Source organism: Fragaria vesca, linkage group LG4 (assembly GCF_000184155.1).
Source record: "Fragaria vesca subsp. vesca linkage group LG4, FraVesHawaii_1.0, whole genome shotgun sequence".
Classification (NCBI taxonomy): Eukaryota; Viridiplantae; Streptophyta; class Magnoliopsida; order Rosales; family Rosaceae; genus Fragaria; species Fragaria vesca.
The window spans coordinates 20,806,058-20,811,856 of NC_020494.1; the positions used below are offsets into that span (position 1 = coordinate 20,806,058).

The 5,799-nt window shown below is 36.5% G+C and overlaps 1 pseudogene across 1 annotated transcript in view; it reads right to left on the reverse strand.

The window, feature by feature from the left end:
- The window catches only part of LOC101295621, an 880,650-nt pseudogene that overhangs the window by 601,937 nt on the left and 272,914 nt on the right, over window positions 1-5,799 (reverse strand). Inside the window, exon 53 of the transcript XR_184594.1 lies at window positions 5,610-5,743. The product of XR_184594.1 is annotated as an uncharacterized LOC101295621 (transcript). The remainder of the gene's footprint in view (window positions 1-5,609; window positions 5,744-5,799) is intronic.

Consider the following 5,799-nt stretch of genomic DNA (forward strand, 5'->3'; position numbering starts at 1 on the left):
CAAGAAGAAGAAGAAGAAGAAGAAGAAGAAGAAGAAGAAGAAGAAGAAGAAGAAGAAGAAGAAGAAGATGACACAGAAGAAGAAGAAGAAGTGGAACAGTATTTTATAAAGAAGAGAGCATTAGAAGTGGCAAAAATAGAGAAGGATGACAAGGACGAGGAGGAGGACGAGGATGAGGACCTGGAAAAGATTCCGCACACTTAACAGAAATGTACTCTGGTAACATTCTTCAAATTAATAGAGAGTCACAGAGACAAAATCCCCTTAGAAGCATGGCAGCTGATCAGTCAAACTTGCTTTGGTGAAATGATTAACGCATTTAGAACCAGGAGCATCGTTGCGGATCAGGTCAGCAGATTTGAGTTGGATATAGAAATTTTATTGAGGCACTATTGCAAGGAGACAAAAAAGTTCATGTTTGGAGAAAAAGAAATTAATGGAGATTAAAGAGGAAGATGTGCATCTTTTGTTTGGATTAACAAAAGAAGGTGAAAATGAGGAAGAAAAAATCTCCAGGAGAAAGAAGAGCAGCCAACAGTCAACCATATTCGGCAAAACGAAAGCATCCATCTTTAGGAAGATGATCCACGACAAGTTGACAGTAGAGCTCAACAAGATTAAGAACAAGGAGGTAGAACCAAGGAAAATTGATTCCTTGATCATAATGTTCCTACTGGCTACTTTCTTCTTCAGCACATCTGGAAGCCAAATTGAATGGCAAATGGTGCTGACATGTGAGGACCTAGAAGCAATAAACAAAATAAACTGATCAAGAAAGCTGATTGAAGCCTTCCATGAAGGAGTGAAAGCATGTCAAGGGCAAGCTAAAGGGTCTGAATGGTTGCGTAGTTCTGCCTCTGTACTGCTTCTTGGAGCGTACAAAAATCAAGGAAAGGATCCAGAAGAAACAAGCAGCTATGCGAAGATTTGTAAGATGGTCCACAAATGGCATCATCTACGGAAGCGACTATCTAAAGAGACCGAAAAAGCTTGAGGTAAAAATTGGTTTTTGGTTTTCCAAATATTATACAGCATTGTACGTAGATGTTGTTTCTGAAAAACTGAACAAATCTTATTTTTGCAAAAAACAGGAACTGGTTGCTCAAGGTCCATGGAAGGAAGAGGAAGAAAGCACTTCCGGATCAGAGGAATATGGCACCCCAGACGAACATGGCACCCCGAGCTTTGAAGAATGGGTAAGTCTGAAAAATGAATGAAATAAAAGTGCATTGGCATACTTTACTGCCCCTAGTAATAGTTCACTAGGGGCAGTAAACTTCACTTTTCATTGCATAAGTAGTGTATGATATCAAGTTTACTAGGGGCAGTAAACTGTATAATCATCTCTAAATCAATAGTTGACTGTTGGCATAGTTAACTGTGGGTAGTAAACCTGTTTGGCATAGTTTACTACCCCCAGTAAACATTTACTGGGGGTAGTAAGTCACATTTCTTTTTCCTGATTGTGAAAAAAGTAGTTTACTAAGGGGTAGTAAACTTCATACTTATCTGTATGTATTTGGTCTCAGGTTCCTTTATCAAGCCAGCAAGAAGTGGAAGAAAATAAAAGAGTGGGCGACAATTTTAAGACACTACTGACAGACTAGGAGGAGGAGATCCCAGAAGATTTGAATGAGAAGCTAAAAGAACTCGACAAAGCAAACGAAGAACTCCAGAATAGAATCAATGATTACGTGCACAAGTTACAGCTCGCCGATGACAAAATAAAGCAGCTAGAGATGGAGAAAAGGGAGCAAGACAGCCTCAACAAGGCTCTGAAGAGAAAGCTTAAAAAAGCAAAATCCTCAGCAAATGGACCTCCCGAGCAAAAAATGGAATTCGGTGGGAAAGAGCATGGCTGCCAAGGAGATGAACAAACAAAAAGGAATGTAAGATGATACTTTACACTATAACTAAGACTATTTTTTACTTTATTTTGTTTTCTTTATTATGTTACTAATTTTTTTTTAAATTAAAAAAATCAGGAAAACCAGAACAGAAGCCTGATAGTCAAGTTCAAAGTTGGAACTGCACAAACAACACAATCTACAAATGATCAACCAGAAGCTTTGGTGAGCATATAAAATTACTAGGGGGTAGTAGACTTAATAGGGAAACTGTGTTGCAAGGTAGTATACCCCAGACAAACTATTACTAGGGGTAGTAAACGTTTTGTTATTGTTTAAAATCTGAGAATAACATGTGTTATTTTATTTTGTGAAGGCTGTGATACATGATAAAAAACCATTGAATCACGTATCTCCAATAATGGACTATGAGGACTTGCCGCTCACAGATGATGACATCTGTAATTTAGATAAGATAGTTGAGTCCCAAGCTGCATCCATCCAACAATCAGCAACAGAAATGGACAACGACATCTCTGTGACAGTTCAGTCCCAAGTTTCATCGACCGAACAAACAGCAACAACAGAGGATAAAAAGATGAATACTTATTCCAAGAAGAGGAAAGCAATGGATCCGATGTCGATAGAAAAAATGTGAAGCTGAACCCTAGAAACGCCAAGAAAACAAAGGACCCTGACTAGGAGTACGGCATTCCAAAAGACATTCAAGTCCACAAAAAAATTATAAACAAGAATCTGAAGTGTGACAACAGTACATGGGATTCACTGGGCGACGATTTAAAATGCACTACAAACAATGGTTTGAAGCCCGCCCGAACAAAAAGGAAGAGTAAGTTTCAATTATATAAAACTTTACAGTTTGCTTATGCAAAATTACAAAAATATATTTGTTTTAATTGGAGTATGAATTCAATGTTTTTCTACAGTGAAGCGTACTGGACATGTCCTGAAGGCTGGCACTGTTTATCAAATAGTGACTTGAAAAGGATTATCGAACACTCAGACATATTGTCGAGTGTGAGTAATAAATAAATAAATAATATCACCTTATTAGCACCACTCAGTGAAGTTTAGATTTAATAGTATTGACTTATGTTATGATCGCAGAGCCTACAAGTGTACATGAGGTTGTTGAAGAAAAGGGCAGAAGCTGCCAAACTTCCTGTTGGATTCATGAACATGGAGATTGTGGTAAGTTTACTAGGGGCAATAAAACTTATATTTTCATCAAGATATTGTTTTGCAAGTTTACTACCCCTAGTAGCAGGTTACTAGGGGTAGTAAACTTAAGTTTTTGGTATGTATGTCTATTTTTCTTTCATTTGATCTCTATAATGACTGTGAGGATACCATATGGAAACTTTCATGTAAATTTAATATCTTTCATAGAGTATTTTTAAATGCAAAACAGCATTATGTTTAATACCTTTCAAGCAATGTGTTTTTTTATGCTCTGGAAACTTTACTACCCCTAGTAAAGTGTGCTTTAGGGTGCAGAATAACAAAATATGATGCTCTGCAAATTTTACTGCCCCCAGTAAAGTATGTTTTAGGGTGCAGAACAACAAAATTTGATGCTTTGGAAACTTTATTACCCCTAGTAAAATATGTTCTAGGGTGCAAAACAACAAAAACTGAGGTTCTAGAAACATTCTACCCCTAGTAATGTATGTGTTAGGCTGCAGAATAACTAAATCTGATGCTTTAGAACATTACTACCCCCAGTAAAGTTTATTATGGGTTGTAAAATGTTATTTATATATGTTGGTTAATCTAAGGTTATTTGTTTTTTAAATGCAGAAGGATGTGATAGAGCATGAAACAATGTTGGAACTGCACAAGCTAAATGGAGGAACAACTGGAGACTTCAAAAGTGGTTATGAACTCGGTATGGAGGAAAACTTCTATAACCCGCTTTGGACCTTGTTTGGAAAGCAGATGGTCTTCATTCCGTTACATCACGGGTCTAGCCTTCACTACACTTTGCTGCTGATTGACAACATCAACAAACGCTTTTATCACATGAACTCTTCGTTGCCAACACCGTACAAAGAAAAAGACAACTTTCACTTCAAAAATGCAAAAGCAGTGGTGAGTAAACAATCAAAACATTTTTATTAAAAAAAATGCAAAGCATTCAATTGTTAAGGTTAACTAATGTTTAAAAATTGTTTTGTTGCTTAATATACAGGTGAAGCACATCAAGGAGTTCATCAAACGTATACATTATTCAACTGTGTTTACTTTGAGCCAAGACTTTGACCAGAATGAATACAGGAAAGATTACGCGATTGATTATGCACCCGAGGACAGTCAAGGCAGAAAACCTAGCAACATAGTGAAAATGACAGAGGACGAAAATGTGACAAGACGTTGGATTATTGATAATAACATCCATCACAAACCATACAAACTGACCGAACACCGCACATGCCCCCAGCAAAATGTATCATCGTAAGTACATGAATATTCTTCTTATACATGTATCATTGTTTGTTAGGGTTGATAACTACATAACCAAATGCTTTGAGAGTTTACTATCCCTGGTAAATGTTTTTTGTTAGGGGGGGTAGAACAACATAAATGATGGGGTAGTAATGTACATTAATATTCAGATTTATTTTCTTAATCAAAATAAGTTATTAACATAGTTAGCCCTTTGATTTATGGCAGGTCTGATTGTGGTCCATTTGTTCTACATTATATGGAGGCAATGTGTGCTGGGTTGGATCCAAACCAAGAAGGCGGCAACCAAATGAGAAAGAAGATGTTAGAGGAGTTTGCGAAATTAAACAAATGATTTATGTAACTTTTGTTAGAATTGTGGACAGATATCACAACTAAGACTGAGATCCAATTTTAAGTTCTATTTTGAAACTTTCATGTAAATTTAAGGGAATTTAATACCTAGTAAAGTAATGGTTTACTAACATCAGCAATGTGCTTTTTTATGCTCTGGAAATTTTACTGCCCCCAGTAAAGTATGTGTTAGGGTGCAGAACAACAAAATCTGATACTTTGGAAACATTACTACCCCTAGTAAAGTATGTTCTAGGGTGCAGAACAACAAAAACTGAGGTTCTGGAAACTTTACTACCCCTAATAAAGTATGTTCTAGGGTGCAGAACAAGTAAATCTGACGACTTGAAACCATTACTACCTCCAGTAAAGTTTATTACTGGGTGCAGAACAACATTACTACCCCCTTAGTTGTGTTTTTTTTATGCTCTAGAAACATTACTACCCCTAGTAAAGTATGTTCTATGATGCAGAACAACAAAAACTGAGGTTCTGGAAACTTTACTACCCCTAGTAAAGTATGTGTTAGGCTACAGAACAAGTAAATCTGAAGACTTGGAAACATTACTAACCCCAGTAAAGTTTATTACTTGGGAGGGAAGAACAGAAAAAATAAATAAATAAATAAATAAATAAAAAGATCCTGTGTAAAGTTACTGACCCTTAGAACTTTAATGCTTGGGACAGATGAACATAATAATATTGTCAAGAGAATTCCACAATAATGAACATCACAAAAATCTTCAATAAAAATCCTTACAATAGAGGCAAATCTGAATATAGTTCAAAAAACATCCAAAAAACAACAAATTCCAAACATCTACTAACAACCAGAAGGATGTACAAGAAACTACAGCAACATGTTCAAAGGTTCCGTACAGCTCTTCTTGTTATGATGGCCCATCTTATTACAACGACCGCATCAAATCAGCTTCTTCTCACCAGCAGATGCTATCCTCTTTGATTTAGGCCTCCCAGCCGGCCTCTTTGTAACAAGAGGTAGTATAAAGTCCTCAATGGAAGAACAAGAGGCATCCACGTTACTCAGAGGTGCAATAAGAAAGCTATAACACATCCTATAATATTCAGCAGTAAAATAAGGATCAATGAAATCATACACATCAAGTCTTGC